General features: G+C 49.0%; 1 protein-coding gene across 1 annotated transcript in view; it reads right to left on the bottom strand.

Annotated features, from left to right (window-relative positions):
- The window catches only part of EFNB3 (ephrin B3), a 40,360-nt gene that overhangs the window by 21,003 nt on the left and 1,371 nt on the right, over positions 1-17,986 (bottom strand). The gene's annotated exons all lie outside the window — the stretch shown is intronic.

The raw sequence follows: 17,986 nt of genomic DNA on the forward strand, positions 1-17,986 counted from the left end.
CAGGGCACACTTTGGAGAAACCGGCAAGCGGCCGGAAAATGGGAACAAAGACAGCAGCTGTTTTGTGCGGCCGCGGACAGAGGAGCAGGACGAGGCTTTTCCCCTTGGCAAATTCTCCTGGAGAAGCTGACGGGAAGGGGCCAGCCAGCCTCTCCACCCTCATTTCAAAAGTGGCGGCCTGTCTGGACCCAGGGACACCCCTCCCAGATGTGCCCGCTGCTGCCATCCCTCTGCAACACCCTCGAGCAACCCGGCTGGGTTCCCAGGATGGCCCCGGCCGGCCTGAACTCGCTCCTGTTTTCCACCAGGAACAGCCCTCCTTCGATTCTGCAAGTCAGCTTCAATTCTGCATACATTTGCATGTCTGGAAGGTTATCTCCATAGCAAAAAGTGCTAAACCTGGCTTTTAAAGGGGGCCGGTGTTCTCAGGGTGTTAACCTGCAAAGGCTGTAATATTCATTCCCAGCTTCCACGTTTTATGTAAGGCAGTCACGGAATAGAGACAGACGCGCAGACCGTTCTGGATTTGGGCCCTGGTTGCCATACCCGAAAAAGAAAAAAAGCAGCGAGTTAATGCATTTAGCTCCAGGCGCTTTCCAGCGCCTCTCTAGGCGTGGTTAAGTCGGCAAATTAACCAGCGTTAGAAAGCGAACTGACTAGGGTCACCCGCAGAATCTGGTTTTACTCCACAAAAAAGGAGACGGTTGGAAAAGTCAGCCCTGTCGCCCCACGACTCAATTTACAGCCGAGGTGGTTCCCGTGGCCTTTCAAATAGGCTTCCTTGTGACTGCCGTGTTCCATGATGTTATTTGGAAAATTTAATTTCTCGGGAGCCTCGCGCCTTTGGAAAGAGTGTAACGACAGCAGAGCCAAATTCCTCCTTGTCCCTTTGGGAATAAACACAGCGCTCACCACGTTGCATGATTGCCTAGCTATTCCGGGCTGGCCGGGCTCCAGGGTGAAGGAATCTCAGCGAAGCTGGCACCAGGTCTGCCCGTATCTCTGCTCCGGCCCCTTCCCCTCTTGCCAGGCCAATTTCTCCCTCTCCTCCCTGAACACATTCGCTGTGATGGGCTGACACCTGAAAGTACCTGAACAGACAAAGCGGGGTCGATTCGGCTCCCCTGGGCCCCACCTGTCCGTTGAAGATCGGAGGGGGAGCCGTGCACCGGAGGGTGGCAATAAATGGGCCGACGCAAATCTCTAACCCGGATTCAGAGCCGGGGGGTTCGTTCCCAAGTGGCAGGCCTACCCATCAATCTCCCCCGGCATCCATTAAGTCCACCCCACCCTGCAGAGGCTGGGGGCAGCACAGGAGCACTGGCAGGCCCCCACTTCTCACGGGCCCCCCAGCAGAACATCAGAAACCGAAGCCCAATTTATTTTACCTTAGGGTGGGCCTGAAGCATTTCCCAATCTGGCAAGAGGTTTTGGGGGGAGCTGTATTTCTCTCCCGAGAAAAGGCAGGAAAGCTGGGGACGATATGAGAGTCTTGGGGACCCCAGCCCCCAAAAGCGTCATTCCAATATCTGGCTGCAGACGTTGTCCCCATTCCTTTCCTAAAGGGGAATTTAGCGATGGTTTTTCAAACCCAAGGCACCCTTCTGAAACAGCTTCACCCTAAGGCTGCCTTGGAGATACGCTCCCAATCCTTTTTCTCGATACTAAAGACATCCTTGCGCCTCCACATTCGCCAAGACTGGATTCGCAGAAGATTTGTCGAGCGTGGATTGTTTTAGACACCACATTCGGTGGGTTTGCACGGTTAACCACGATACACCACGGTTTATCATCCCAACGTTTGCACAACACACGGAACCACCATGAATCCGACCGCCTTCGGCTTTGCGCGGTGCAGGAATCCTGCCGAAGAAAACGGGATTTTTAGGGCCACCCAACCTGCCACCTTGGCGTGGAATTAATTTCCTTTTCCGAAGATGGAAGAGCAATACTTTCGTCCACGGTGGTAGAAACTCCAGATGTGAGCTCCAATCTCTCTGTTTCCTTTTTTACAACCCAGATGGGGGGAAACAAATCCTCCTTAAAAAAATTTCACACACATTCACACACTAGTATTACTGAAAGCAGAGCAGACTAACTGTTGACTCAGACACAATAGTCCAACAAGCCAGCAGTAGATAGAGATTTTTTTGTCTGTCTAAAGCAGTGTTTCTCAACCTTGGCAAGTTTGCTGGCTGGGGAATTCTGGGAGTTGAAGTCCGCCCATCTTAAACTTGCCAAGGTTGAGAAACACTGGTCTAAAGCAAGCTAAAATACAACCATATTCTTCCCTAGAAGGCTTGGACTAAGAATCTAAGTGTAATAAAGCCATGATGGAGTGGGGTCTGCAGGGTATGGTCCAAAAATCCAAGATGGCGCCACAACAGGGCGACCCAAACTCCACCCATGTTTGATGCGTGTTGCGCGTGCCACAAATCAGCTTCCCATTCTGCAGGAGGCCATCGGATAAGCTGTGGTGCAAAGGACGAGCCTCCTTTTTATCTTTTCAGCAGGAGGACAGAAGCCACTCCTAGGCCCGTCCTAAAACCGTTCCAAACTCAGAAAACCAGCCCCAAACCGCGGGACCGAAAGTTGGCCATTTTGCTGCAGAATTCCGGCAAAACGCTATGACGGCGCGGGTTGCCTACCCCAAAATAAAGGGGCGCCTTTATTTATTTATTTATTATTAATAAGCCATCATTGCCCCAACCTTCATTGTTAGCACGTCATAACCGTAGCACGTAAACTGGCCTACCGCACATCCTGCAACAGGCACACCCCGATGCCTACGGGCAACCGACACAAGGTCGCCGGTGCGTGCGGGGAGGGGGGACAAATTTGCAAGCCTTTTCCCACCCTCCGATCCCCCCAGACGGGTCCCTCTTCTGCATTAACCTCAACGTCAACGGCACAGCGGTGGCCTTGTGGAGCGTCCTACAGATTGGCCAAGGCGGGAATTCCCAGCTAAGAATTCAGTGGCTGAGCTCCAGCTGCCCCAATATTACCGATTTCCCCACTGTTTTTGTGGAGAATAATCAGGGGGGCTGGAGACGGCTCGCAAATTGACACAACCCCAACGTCACTGGGAAAAAGCGCTCAGCGGGGGCGGGAAACCCACCACCCACTTTTCTCACAAACTCGTGGATAGAAAAATACCCCAGTGTTTCATCCCGTTCTCAGGTAAAACGAGGAGTTACAAACGCGGGTCTTCCCTTGCCAATGCGGTACTCGCCCTAAAACCTGGCTCGCTGGCCTCCTTCCAGTCGAGTTCCCCATCTTATTTCGATACGGTCCTGCAGAGCTTTCAGTCTCAAAGCACTTCTGGAACGATAGAAAACGATAGAAAAACGGCACGTTTTGCATCAAGACGGGGCCTTCCGCCTTTGAAACGGCTTGACTTTGCAAACGCTGCCCGCCCCAACTTCGGAAGCATTGTTTCTATTCTCTTAGCCTTCCTCAGACCGGTGCCCTTCAATCACATTCAACAATAATTTTTCTCTGTTCCTGCGGCTGATGGGCATTAAAAGAAAATACCAGCAGAGGAGGGCGGGTAATGTGGGCACGTCACTTGGCCGCGCTCCGGTCTGGTGCACTCCATTCTTATTTTAAACCAGAGAAACCGAAGAGGGTTTCTGGACACACGAGCCCTTTTGGATCAGGGGAAGGTCTTGGGGGCTTCCGAGCCCCCAAAATGTAGGGCACGGCCAGCGGGTCAGGGAGCAGCGCTTGACAGCCCAACTCTCCTGTTGAGCCAAGAAAACAGCCCGTTCAAAGTAGTTTACTCTGAGATCATGCTCCTTCCCCGGAGACTTTAAGAAAACAGACTGAGGCTGGGGTCTCCGGCCACTCTGGAGCCTGGGCGACCCCGGAAGGGAGATTTCCCACCGTACACAAAAGCATCAATCTTTAACCAGGCCTGGATTAGCTTCACAGCTGTTTACCCAGGACGGCCAACAGCCAAAGACTCTGTGTGTAAGCAACCCCCCCCCCCCCGCTGAGTTAGCACAACAAGACCGTTTAGGCCCAAACGGGTGTTAAGCTGGGGGTCCGGCGTGCTGAGAATATTTGGCGAAGCAAAGTACGCTTTAGGGTGAGTATAAACCCAGACAGTCTTTATTTGCCTCTTGAGTGAATTGCACTATCAGTCGGTGCGTTCGCTCACGCATTGCACTTGATGTGAACCCAACAGTGGTGTTTTGTTCACCTGGGTTTGGGGCCTAGCGTGTTGCAGGAATGCTGTTGCCTATGTGCGCGCACACACAGCCGCGCACACACACACATGCACAACGTGAGCGATTCTTTTTGTTATTTGGAGCAAGGAAAAAGCATCTCCCAGATGTGCACATTCACACTGCATGGCTGTTTCTCCCCTTTTGCATCAGAAGCTCCAATCGAACACTCCTAACTTCAGAAGAGTCCAAACCGTTCATGACCTAATTAAGAAGAGACCCGTCAGCTACACCGCCCGGCTCTTGCCGGCTGGCTCAGCACCCTCCGAGGACGGGGTCCCCAGCCTCGGATTGCAGCACTCTCGGGGCCCTGATAACCCCCCTCGCACGCGCCCCAGGGGTAAAAAAAGAGCAAAATATTGGCAAAACCATCACCAGTTTTGTTTTCCCTCTAAGAGCATCTGCAAATCGGCAACTCCTCTTTGCTTATTGGTGAAATCAGGATGGTTATATTTATGCTCATGATGTCCCACCTGTTCAGACACTGCAAGGCCGACGCAGGATGGAAAAGGTGTGTGTATATAGATGAATCCAGGTCAGCCCTGCACGGCAAGGCTATTTTCACCAGCGACGCGTTGCAATGGCTGTCTTTACCTAAAAGGAAGCCTAGATTGATTTTCCCCAAGAATTTATTGTTAAAATGGGAGGCTACTTCGATTCGCCGACCACACAGTAATGGAGACGGCCAAACCTTTTTTGGGGGGAGGGGGCTAATCTTTCTTTTGCAGGGGGAGATGGTCTTACATTCAGCGTTTGGGTTCCCTTCAGAAGAATGAGCTATGTTTTAATGTGAACTTGACCTGGATGAAAGTCAGCTTTTGGGCCACCTGGACCAGCTTGTGGAAACGCATCCACATTGCCATTTTCCCATCCAGAGGAAAGGGTGACCTTCTGGTTTCCGCGGGCGCATCCCCAGATCCGTGGCCGAAACTCGCCCAGCCCATCGAGAGGAGCAAGCGCAGCCCTGCGCATCCCCACAGCCGCCTGTTGACTGAACAAGAGGGGGCTGATGTTTAAGTGCTCCCGCGGCAGCCGAGCAGGGACGGGCCCCCGCTTCCCGGCGAGAGGCACGGCGCTCGGGTGATAACCTGACCCGTGTCTCTGAGCGCTGTGCTGCTCAGCGTCCGAGGGGCTCTTGAGCCTGGCAGAGGCGCGAGAGCCGAATGAGAGCCGGGCAGGGGGAACCGCGCGCGCGAGAGAGAGGCGAATAAGAATCTCTTTCCCTACCTTTCTTTCCACACAATAGATTATGATTGACCACTTGGGCAGAATGGGAAGGTAATTTGACCACAGGAGAGAACCAGGCAGGCCAATTTACTTTACGTGGTAAACCCATAACGGGCTGGGCGGGTGATGGCTGGAAGGAGAACGAAGCCGGTGCAATTTAGCGGAGTGCGCGGAAGAGATGACAATGGCGCCGTTTTCGCTTTCCCCATTTCGCGGGCTGGGATCGGGCCGGCCCGAACGTTGGGCAAAGGCTGCAGAGAAGGTGCTTGGGGGACAGGGTCAGCCCCTTTCCTCTGCCCCCAGAGTCCACACACATACACACAGTCCCCATCACACAACAGGCTCTGATGCCCCTCGGTTGTGGTGGGAGATGTCCGAGCACAGAGGAAGCCTAACCCCAAAGACGGCAAAAGCCTTAGGCTTTTAATTTCAACATTTCTTCTGAAGAGGGAAATGCAAAAACAGAGCACAACGAAACCCACCAACAGAGGGAAAAAAGACCTAGATATATTATAGGGTTTAAAATAAATCAAAAGTGACCCCCCCCAAATATTAAAAACTCTAACGAACCAAAAAAGGGAGAGAAAAGATCCGCTTAAAATCCACTGATAGTGATATTAATTCAATCTTTAAACTTTAAATCTAGACCACATTGCTTCCTCTTCTCATTTTTAGAAGCTTTCCAAAAACAAAGTATATCCTGGATCCGTTCCTTAAACTCACGAAGGATACGTGTCTTTCCAGTTCCATAAAATTATCCTCCGTGCCGTGCTCCAGGCTCTGTACAACCGACACTTTTCATGAGATGACAAATTCCGTGTTTTAGGAATATAGCACAACAACGCATCATGGTCCTTAATCATAATGTTTCCTTTCAGAATTGTACTGATACATGTACCGTTTTGAAACCCAAGCAAGGCAGTTGCTGGGGAAGACCAGATCGTACGAGTTAAAGACCCTCCAAAATGTTTGCAATGCCAGAACCAAAACCCGCCCCCCAAAACTCAGTTGCAATCTCCATCTTGATTTTTTTGACCCACCAACAAAGTCCCTCTCGCGCATCGCCTGCCAGCCTCAGGAATTGCCACCACCACATAGATTTAAGCTGGACTTGCCCTTATATGGCTGTTGGGATGAATAGATAAAGGAGTTTATAGAGCCCTTTCTCAACCAGCATTTAAAACAAATATATTTAGGCTTCAAAGCAACACTCGGTTGCTGCCTTTGATTTATAGAGCCGTCCCAAGCGCTGGTGTCCTTTTGTATAAACTGCACTACTTTTCTGGACTGATGTGTATTCTTGGTGATAGCTGCTTTTGCCCAGAGATATCGTGAATAAATATAACAGCGCTCAGTGCAAGGCAGGGGCTAGGAGGGGAAGTCTCTCCTAAGCCAAACCAGACAGCGATGCAAGATAAGACGACCTCTTCTCGGTCAGCAGAAAAAGCCCCAAATCTCCCACTCCGGTTTCTAGGACTGGACAGCTGGATGAAGGAAACAGCTAAATTGTCCCTGCCACTCAGACAGGTGTGGTGCCAAGCCTGTTGTCTTGGCCAGTGGCCTCCCTTGTATATTTGTCTAGCTGCTCTTTAATTAGGCACTCTCCAGATTCTCAGACGAGAGTTCCTGTCCTCTCCCAGGCCGCCGTGGCTGTGCCAACGGTGAGACAATCAGAGCTCCCATCCAACATATTGGAAGGCCTCTGCACAGAGGAATGGATAGATCCTGTCCTTCCAACAAGGTGCCCAATCTGCTTGCCTTTCTACAGGTAGTCCTCAATTTACGACCATTCATTTAACGACCATTCGAAGTTACAACGGCACTGAAAAAAGTGACTTATGACCAGTCCTCACCCTTACAGCTATCAGAGTGCCCCCACAGTCATGTGATCCAAATTAGAGTGCTTGACAACCAGCGTGTATTTACAATGGTCGCAGCATCCTGGGGTCATGTGATCGCCATTGGCAACCTTCCCAGCAGCTTCTGACAAGCAAAGTCAATGGAGGAAGCCAGATTTGCTTAATGACCACGGCAAAAAAGTTTGTAAAATCAGGCACAACTCACTTAATGACTGCATTGCTCAGCAATGGAAGTTCCGGTCCCAATTGTGTTCGTAAGTTGAGGACAGACGATATTATAGAATAGCCCAAGACAACCCCCCCCCAAATCCTACCCACAAGTTCTTGATTAATTGTTAAGAAGTCCTCCTCTTAAAATGGCACTGAAATCACCAGGGTGGGGGAGGTGGCTGTTTGGGTTTTCAGCCACTTGGGCACCCAGCTGCCCAGGTAGAGTTTCAGGGTGCCACTTGGGTATGTCTGCATGCGAAAGTCGCCTGAGCCCACTTCTGCCAAGTTTGATTATGGCAAGGGGGCGTTATTTGGTACAAGAATTTTGTGGGGAATTTCAGCATCACGCCCAGAGAATTCTTTAGAGGGGCCATTGCAGCAAAAGCGGAGCCTTCTCCGGCACAGGGCATGAAGCTGTTGATCTGAATCAAAGGACAAAGCCTAGAATTACGGGACGCAGCTATGGGTACTTTAGCAGGAAAAGGGGAGCCGTACAACCATTCACATTATGAAATATGGGAAAAAACCTCTCCATATATGAAGCATGAGAATCATTTACAGTTGCCGTTTCTGCAGGAACTTAAGCCCGAAGTCTGATGAAAGCAAAAATATATTTCCATAAACCAGGATGGCTTTATAGCAGAAAGAATGAAGCATCTAAAAACCCTTAAAAAAAAAGGAGAGAGAGAGAGAGATAAGAGATGTGCCTTACAGCGTTCTTTTTCTCTCTAATGTACCATTTGTGTGCATGGGGGGTGGGGGTGGAGAATGAACACGATGTGGTTTTAAATGGGCAGGAAACCAGTTTTTAAAAGCAGTGGAGGGCTGAACAGGAAGATGGTTTTGCAGCCACGTGTTGGATCTTCCTGTCTTTCTCTATCACCTGCCAGCAGATGTGCTCCACCTGAAGCACATTACAGGGTCCTCCAACCTTCATGACTTCCACAGAGAGCGTTGTGTTATGAGCTTTTAAAACCTCCTTTTTTCAGTCGGGAAGCTGAATTAAGCAAAAACGGGACGACTCAGGGAGTTGTTGCAAAGGATGTTCTCTACCACTTCCCTTTATCCGACAGATGCTGGTCATGTGCTCCCCTGCTCTGTACCATAATGCTCAAAACTCCCAGCCAGCTTGGAAATTCCCTTTCCCACTTGAAAATAAAGGAAAATGCACAGCAACCATTTGCATTAAAAATAAAAACAAAAGTGCCCTTATGAATAGACTCAGCGCAAATCAACCCCAACCAAGCACGGGAGATGACAAAACTAATTTGCAAGCCGTTGTGAACATTCACCTGAATCAGACCCCTGCTGATCTCCAGTGTCCCAAATCTTGCATTTGCCTTGAAAAGGGGGGGGGGGATTAATCTTTCTAGCCCCTGTGAAAACATCTGCAAAAGAGGACCCAGCGCAGATAAAAAGCTTGCTCATGATTCCTCACGGGAAGAGTTGGACGGATTTCAAAAAGAACAACGAGGAAGTAGCGAGAGGCCTGGGAAGGACACAGGAAGAATGATGGAAAGATTAATTTCGCTTGGAGGAGGAAAGGTGGGTAGCAATCCCTGGAAACCCAGAGGGCCGTGTGCCAGGCCAAAATGAGAAGTAACAGCATCCAACTGCAGTCCAAAACCCCGAGCCCTGATTCGAAACAGAGAACAGAAGAACTTCCAACGTGCCGAGAGCAGACGGTCTCCGAGGGATAGGACGACATCTTCCAGAACGGGAGGCCAGGCCCGAGAAAGCAGGTGCTGGGAGATGCCAGGCCAGGTGCCACAGAAATCCGGAGGGAAAGGTATGGAGATGCCCCTGTGCCAACCCTGCGCGTCTTTCCAAGGTGGTTTGGCCAGGGGGCTTCTCCCCGGGACTTATCCGGCACTCCCCAGGTCGGGGCAGAAACGGGTCCCTTGGATTTTCCACGTCCAAATTTCCTGGGTCTGCCCACCAGCCCCCCGAGGCAGAAAGGAGACCACCGGCCTTGGTTTCTACCGGCGTCTTCGCCCACGTGAGCCTTCCTCCGTCGAAAGCTTTGTTAATAAGACACATTTCAGATTCGCTGCCTGCCCTGCAAATTAGGCCTGTCGACCAATTCAATGGTGCTTTTTTTTTTTTAAATCAATTTGTAATAGACTCGGCGGTGGTAAATTTTAACCTGTGATTAAAATGATAATCGATTAATCACTTTGTCTCGCCGCATGGAGCCGTCAAAAAGAACCAGGAAGGTGCAAAATGGGACACCTATTGCCTTCCCAACAAGGTTGCTGCACTACAACTTCCATCGTCCCCAGGCAGCACAAGCATCCTGGATATTGAGGATGGGAGTTGTAGTCTGCTGTGCTGCCTCTTCCCCTAGATTGGACTACTAAAGATTGGGCTACTAATTTCATCTGCTTCCGATTTTATACGACTACAGCGAGCTGCATGGTGTTTCTCAAACTTGGCGACTTTAAGATGGGTGCGCTTCTTGATATATTCATTTTTTTTCTTCTTGTATTTTTTTCGCTTTTATGTTAAAGCACTTTTATGTATTTTTTTCCTTCTTTTTGCAATTAAAAAAAATTAAAAATTAATAAAAGAAAAAAAGATGTGTGGACTTCAACTCCCAGAATTCCCCAGCCAGCATGCTGGCTGGGGAATTCTGGCAGTTGAAGTCCACACATTTTTTAAAGTTGCCAAGTTTGAAAAACACAGGGCTGGCATGTGTATTTTTGCAATTCCAAACAACCATTAATAGGGGAGATGGAGCGGGCTGTACATGCCAGAAGAAATGCCTGAATCTTTTGGATACCCCAGGATTCTTGGTCGGATCTGCCATAATAAGAATAACACAGCTGCTTCTTTTTGAAAATTGTTCAGTTTTGCAACAACGTGCGAATACAACATGCAGAAAGATCACCCATCCCTCAGTGTTGCAACCATAATAACCCGTGCGGAAACAAATACAAATATTTAAAGACAGAGAGAACAAATGCAGTGGTCCAAATTTTGCTGGGAGATTCAACAATGAAATTTGGGAAGGGGGGGCGTTGATTGATTGATTTTCAATCGGGAGACTCAAACCGGTTCCGCTTGACTGCTCTGGGGGAGAAGGGGAGCGCAACACTTTCATTTTCAAATATCTAATTTATTGCGACAGCCCGAGGGACGGAGAGTGTATCGTGTGCGGTGGGAAAGGAGCTGAAGGCATGGTTCATAAAAACAGGAAAAAAGTTTTGCTTCTTTTCCTTGGAAGATCACAATCGTGCTGAAATAAAGAGAGGGGAAGATTGGATGGAACTGAAAAGCCTCCCGCTGCAATCCTCAAGCAACGGTCCATATTTAGGAAAGAGAAATCGGAGAAACGGGGATCGGTGGGGCTCAGAAGCACCGCGACCTCTCGATGCAAGCCGCGCCCCTGTTCTGTGTGGGTCCCAGTGTCACCCGCCTGCACCACCACAAGGGCTGCCCTCATCCTGACAAAGCCAGCGAGATCCTGAAGATCAAATCAGGATCTCCAAATCAGCCACCAGATCAAGAGAAGCGAAGCCTGGTTTGGCCATCGCTGCTTGAGAAAAACCTTTTGGAAAAGAGGCTACTCACAGCTGATTCTGTTTGTTTATAGTTATGATTTAATTTGATTTTGGCACCGCCGGACTCCAATAAGCGATAAAATGCATCTGGGAAGAAAGAAAAAGGCTTTTTTAGGGGGCACCCAAAGAAATGCCATATCCAAAACCCGGGGCGTAACTGTTCCATGTTGGTTGCCCCTGGCATTGCAATCAGATCCGGGCACCCCATTTGGAAAAAGATTCAGACAAAGCGAAGGAGCCCCAGAGAAGGGCGGCCAGTCAGACGGCAGGCTCGGTCCTAAGCCGAGAAGGTGAAAGAGTTGGACGTGATTAGCCTTGAGAGCTTCCTGACGGTGGCTCCCTCAAGAACATTGCAGAGAAGAAGACCAAGACCTTTTTGTAATTAAAAAGAAACATTAATTAAAAAAGAAAGATGTGTGGACTTCAACTCCCAGAATTCCCCAGCCAGCATGAGTGCACGGTACAGAACACAGAAGGATGGGTTGAAGTTAGCGGAGGGCAGATTCCCGCTGAATGTTTGGGAAAAACATCCTAACCAGAAAAGCAGATCAACGGAGGAACTGGTGACTCCGAACGCTTCACTGGAAGCGTTCAAACACTCAGGCAGCTGGCAAGGTCTCGACCCAACTTTTCCAGGGCTTTGATCTGACTCAGCTTGGCCTGAGTAGGTTGTAGGTTCCTTCTCCCACCCTTCCCCTGGTTTAAAAGACTTTTTGCCCTGCCTATCTTGGCCTTGGAGCTGGGCAACTGATGGTTGACATAACAGGCATCAATGTCCTGGGAAACTCTGGCTCTCGACGTAATTCCCACTCAAGCGGAGCCTACCAGGCCCTCCTTCAGGGTGCTTCAGACTGGATTCCTGCACTGAACAAGAGGAATTGGTGGCTCCAGTGGCCTCTTCCAACTTCATAACTCAAAGATTCCTAACCCCCCCCCCCCATTTCTGACAAATAACACCTTCCAAAACAGTGCTGAGGAATCTGCAACCCATCTACCTTCCCTCCCCATGTAGTTCAAATATTTGTGAGTGAGAAGCTGGTCCCTGGTTCTGCTATCCAACTTACTTAGAAGTGGGTTGTCAAAGAACCAGGAATTCACCATGGACGTGGTAGTTTGGATAATGGAAGAACCACCAGATTATGGGACATATAGTAACAGGGAGGCACAACACCTAAGACACAATCAGGTGTGAAAGTCTAAGGATTATCTAGCAAAACTAGGTATGTGAACGTTGACCATCTATAAAAAGTTATCCACCAGCAGAAGAAGGACTGTCCCATCATCTGCTCTTGGTTCTCTTCAAGATGGCAGGGCCCAGGGCTGAATCTGGAACCAGGGCCCCTGATCTGTGACCTTAACTAAGACAAAGCCCAGCTAAACTCGAAACCCTAACCAATAAAACATATTTCTTTCAACCCAACAAATCAGGAACATTTCATTCCATGGGAATGGCTACACAGGGCAAAAGATCTCTCCCTCCAGTTGTGTACCTGCTGCTACGGAGGAAAAATTTCAGGGACTAAGGGTTTCCTCAAAAGGAAAGGCTTTGAAAGCACCGGTTAAAAGTATCTGAAGGCATTTGCTTTTCAGTGGCTTTGAGAAGAAGATTATAGTATTAAATAATTATAGGTCTACCAAAGACCACAAAGATCATCCAACCTGACCTTTCCATGTACTGGGACAGGATCCGTCACACCCAAATCTTGTCTATGAGACTAACTGGCAGCGTGGAGGAATATAAGGCCACCATCAGGAGAAATTATAGTTTGCCACAAGCAAGGCAGAAGAAAAACGACGGGCCGTCAGAATCTTCTGTGGGGCACGAAGTCAAGTGACTTCAAACTGGTTGGCTTTTTACAGGCAGGAACAAAAACTTTGCTGCCCTTTCCAAAAGACAAAGGGCATTTTTACTCCTAAGGAACAAAAGGCAATGGAGAAAACATTGTGCCAACGTGGTGGAAGCACAGATAGTTTGTGACAATTGAAAGGTATGGAGGTCTAGCCAAGGGGGCTGGTGCAACCCAGATCTAGCTAGGTTTCCTTTCCGTACGCACATGCCTTTAATTTGCTTAGATTTGCTTTCCTGCATCTGGCACAATGCTGCTCACCCCAGAAGGGAATAGCATGTTGAGTAGCTATGAGTTCATGCGTGCACTTTTGCTTCAGGAGTGCTACAGCCCTCGAGATGTGGGATTCGCACATACTCTGGAGCTGGGTAGCGAAGGGGAAAAGAATGATTCTCCACGCAGGATTGTCTGCCGGAGATAAAGACAAACACCTTCGACAAGGCAACATCTGTTTGCCAAGGAATCGCAGGCGAGTGTCAAGAGGAAGAAAATAGGTTACGCCGAGCCAAGTGTTGCTATTCGCTGTTTGACTGCTACTTTGCCACTGTGTCATCTGCCTGCCCTTAACAGGCATGAAGACCCCTTTTCTTGGATCTGCTTCAGGAAGAAACAAGAAAAGCAGATCGTTATTGGGAACATCTACCTCTTTCAAGGTCAACAGGGCCTCTTACAAGCCTGTTTTCATCTAAATCAGTGTTTCTCAACCTTGGCCACTTTAAGATGGGTGGACTTCAACTCCCAGAATTCCCCAGCCAGCCATGGTTGAGAAACACTGATCTATATGAAGATACTAGTTCTGTAGCAGTTGACAGTGTCCACAGGGAGGATCTAAAAGATCAAGACGATGGCCACAACTAGGGCTTCACAACAACCATCTCAACTTTTTTGACCATGCCCGCGGACACCTCTAATTGCTACAGAAACAGCTTCAAACACAACAGGGTTCTCAAAAAGCTTGTTCTGGAGAAGATACGGGTGTAGCATCCTTATTCTTCAAGAACAAGGCCAGAAAGTGTCTTGAGATAATTCTTCAAAATACCGACCCTGAAAACGTCCTCGGTCACCCCAAAGCTGTCCCGTTCTTGCTCAAGGTCAAAGAGCAACCCTGTCTGGCCGATCTTGGTGGCTGGCTCTCTGCACATCACCGAGCCCTGCAGAAGATCCGGGCCACGGATTTGTGTTCTGCGGGAAGGCCCTGAATCAATTCCAAAGTGCAATTTCCAAAGTATCAGAGATTTAACTCTCTTCTATACGCAGAGCAAGTTTTTGACTGAGAAGGTACTCCTAAGCCTCTCTTTGCAGAAACTAGAGCGAAATTTTTGCAAACGAATCTTGATTTTGAACCACCATCCTGACACTGTGGAGGTGGTCAGTTAAAAGGGAGTCAAGTTGGACTAGCTTCACCAAAGTTCACCTCGACACCAGTATAAGCCAGAATAAACTGCCAGAGATCCATGGTGGGTGTGGAAAGCGTTTTTCTTTAACAGTCAAATGAATCTCGCATCGGACCAAAGTGTTTTTTTTCCACCCAGCTGAAAGACTGAATTCAGAGGTAACAGGTGGCTGTTATTCTAGCATTGAGTTAATCCAGAGCCAAACACTGAAAAGTCTGGAAAAAGGGATTTCGGGTCACAAGGGCATCCGCGGCTTTTTTTTTTAAGTCAAGATGGCAGCCGTGATGGTGCCACCAAATCTCTGCCCTGTTTTTAATGTGCGTTGAGCATGTGCAAGGCTCAAAAGGGGCCTGGCTTCACTTGCACAATCACAGCTGCCATTTTGACTTTTTGGATCCTTCTCCAGATGTTCCTGGTAGATAGTGGATATTTTTAGCATTTTCCGGCAGAAAATGAAGGGGGCACGCGCCTGTTCCGTGGCTAGTTATGCACAGGTCTCCAACGGGCGGTACATTTACATGCTCAGAAACCAGCCACAACGTGGACCGCAGGACGCCGAGAAGCAGAAGCGTGTGAAGGCGTTAAGAACGATCCTGGGTAGATTTTGGGCTTTAGCGAAACACGTAATATTTCAGGCAGACTTTTTAACAATGTCTAAGGCAGCGTTTCTCAACCTTGGCCGCTTGAAGATGGGTGGACTTCAACTCCCAGAATTCCCCAGCCAGCATGGCTGGCTGGGGAATTCTGGGAGTTGAAGTCCACCCATCTTCAAGCGGCCAAGGTTGAGAAACACTGGTCTAAGGGGTTGAGGATTGGAACCAACTCCTGTTAAAATCCAAGCATTGGCTTTAAAGAAGCTCTACCTTGGTCTGATCTATCACACCACTTATTATGAGGCCAACCATTGTAAGCACACCTTTGTGCTGAAAAGCAAGCACAACGCAGAGGAACAGATAAGGCATCTACTCGTGAGAGGGGGGGAAAAATCACACTGAGCTCACTCATCCTTACACACACAGGATTTTTGCCACATCATCACCATGACCGATTCTTTTTTCCTTCCCTCCATCATCTTGGGTGGACGAGGGAGGTGTAACCTGGTTTGTCGAAAGAGGCCTTACCTTTCGGATAGGGAGGTCAGCCAATTAACTGACTCATTAACTTATCACATTTAAATAAATCTCCATCTTAGAACCTGCTTGATTCACGGTGTTGTCGAAGAAAATGATGGGAATAACTTGCAAGGTAATAATTAAAAACTATTGTGGGCAGGAAGGGATGTCTGGTGTGAGAGCCGTACGATAAAACCGCCATCGCTTGGAAAATCAGCCTCTCACTTCCATCTTCCAGAGCTACCAAGGAATCCATTCAAGTGCATTTGAAGTTGAGAGACCGACCGCCGTCCTACTTCTCCGGGGAGCAGAGGACCCCAACAGGTCCACCTTCCAATGGTCAAACACCCCTCTAAATCACACAACAGATGCCACCCCTCTATTTCCTCGTGGCCAGAGTGCACAACGCAACACGCACAATTCGTAGGTCTTCAGACCATGCATCATGGAGAGAGCAGGAAGGGCAGAACAGGGCGAAGGTGTTTGGACTCTCCTTCGAACCGTTGCTGGATGAGCGCAGCAGTCAAAGACAGTTGAGCAGGACTTCAAGTACTGAGTTCAACTTTTCCACTTTGGCTGCCCAGTTTTTCCCAGTTCTGAAGCTTCTTCCCCCTCAATTCTCCTTCAGGGGAAGAACCGCGACCACGCGCTCCCCCTGCCCAAGTCCAACCGAACCAAACACGGCTGAAGTTTACAGGTTCCAGCAAGCAGCCCCAACACAGGGCGCCAGGAGGAGACCCAATGCTGGAGGGGCAGCATCGCCACCCCATTTCCAAGGGGTTTAGGCTGAAGGGCTCCCCAGTCCCAGACGAGACCCATCGCCCAGGCCTGTTGTGCCCAGCCTGCCCCCTTGGATTCAGAGAAGCCTCCTCAGGACCCCCACCCGTTGTTCCCCTCTTGGTTTCAAGACAGGCAGGGTCTCTTCACCCCAAAAGTGAGAGACCCGTTTTCCTTTTGGATGAGAGGGTTAAGGTGAGGGAAGGAAAAGGAAAACATCAGAAGTCAGGAGAGAGAAAAATACACAGCGTGATTTAAGCAAATAGGGCTCATTAAGTTCTAATATATATATTTCTGTTGCTAGGAAGCGTTGCCTCGCATGGTGACAGAGCGCAAATTGTAGCACTTATGAATCACAGGATTTTTTTCCTTCTAATGTGCAAGAGAGAGATTTTCTGACAACCCATCTCGAAGCTTGCCTCTTCCCCCCTCCCCCAAATTCTTTTATCGCCCCCCTCAACTGTACCATGTCTGAAAAATGACGTAATCCCAAATCCAGTTTCTATATAAATTATTCCAAGTCGGCCTCTTCCTCCTCCCTCCCTTAAAAAAGTGTGCAAGGAGGACTTGAGTTTCAGAAGTTATTGGGGATTTAGCCACAATTGTTAACAGATGGGAGTCAGGCTGGACTCAAGGAGAGGTTTGAGCGTGTAAGTGTGCAAGACAAGCAGAGAGAATGAGACAAAAGTGGGGGAGCTTATTGTGACTTGGGAATTGACTGGGGAAAGTGGCAGGAGGCTCCCATTAAAGACAAGGAGGAACAGATGAAAAAGTTCTTCTTTGATCTCCCCAGTCTTGAAGAATGTGTGGGCTCCCTGCACAAACACACACACCTTTTCAAGAAAGGACTGCCAAGAAGTTACACTGATCCGGTTCCAATCCACTTTGGAAGGCTCGCACAGACCCACTCTGTGATGGATGGGGGCAAACAGGATTGACGAATTTCACAATTTTAATTCACGCAGGCAGGAGGGGAAGAGAAGAACACACAATCACAGCCACACACTTGGGAATTGCAGAATGCCATCCACACAGACCCACCCAAATCACAAAGTGGAAGCACCAGCAGATACACACGCGTGCACACACACACACACACACACCCCTACCTTGAGATACCCTCTGTGTCTCTGAATAGCAATAAATGCACACACTGCAGTCAGAAGTACAGTACTGCACAGAGCAAAGTAATTAGCCTGCTTCATTTCAAGATTCATTGACCGTGATTTTTAAGCGATTGCTAAAACTGAAATAGAGACAATGCAAACCCTGTTGAAACTGCTGACATTCCAGGTTTAATTTGCAAGTAAACCAGTTTAGGGGGTTGATGCACACACACACACACACACACTTGCCAACCAACTTTAAGATACCGTCAAAGTAATATTTCACATTTCACGTGCATTATCCTTTGGTAGGGACATGCCTAACCTTACAAACCAGCCGAATCCGGTCCCCAAACTCTTTCTCCAGAAAAACATGAGCAGGGGAAAGAAATCACACTTTTGGGGGGTGGGTGGGAGAAGGCACAGGGGGAAAACTGTTTCTCTGTGTGTATTGTGTCTGTGTACACCCCTCGCCCCCAGATCCGAGCCAAGGCCATGTCATTTTTGCCACCCCGTTTTGTTCAAAATGCAAAAAGCGGAGGTGAAAATGGAGATTCCAAAAGTTTGGGGAAGGGAAACGGGTTCACGCGTTCACAGCTGGCCTGAGACTGCTGGGGGGGGAGGGGGGAGGGAGGCTGCTTCGTCTTCATCTGCTGCCCCAC

This window comes from Python bivittatus, unplaced genomic scaffold (genome assembly GCF_059951505.1).
Source record: "Python bivittatus isolate LINGU-HERP-01145 unplaced genomic scaffold, Pbiv_v1 ctg000370_np1212, whole genome shotgun sequence".
NCBI classification, from domain to species: domain Eukaryota; kingdom Metazoa; phylum Chordata; class Lepidosauria; order Squamata; family Pythonidae; genus Python; species Python bivittatus.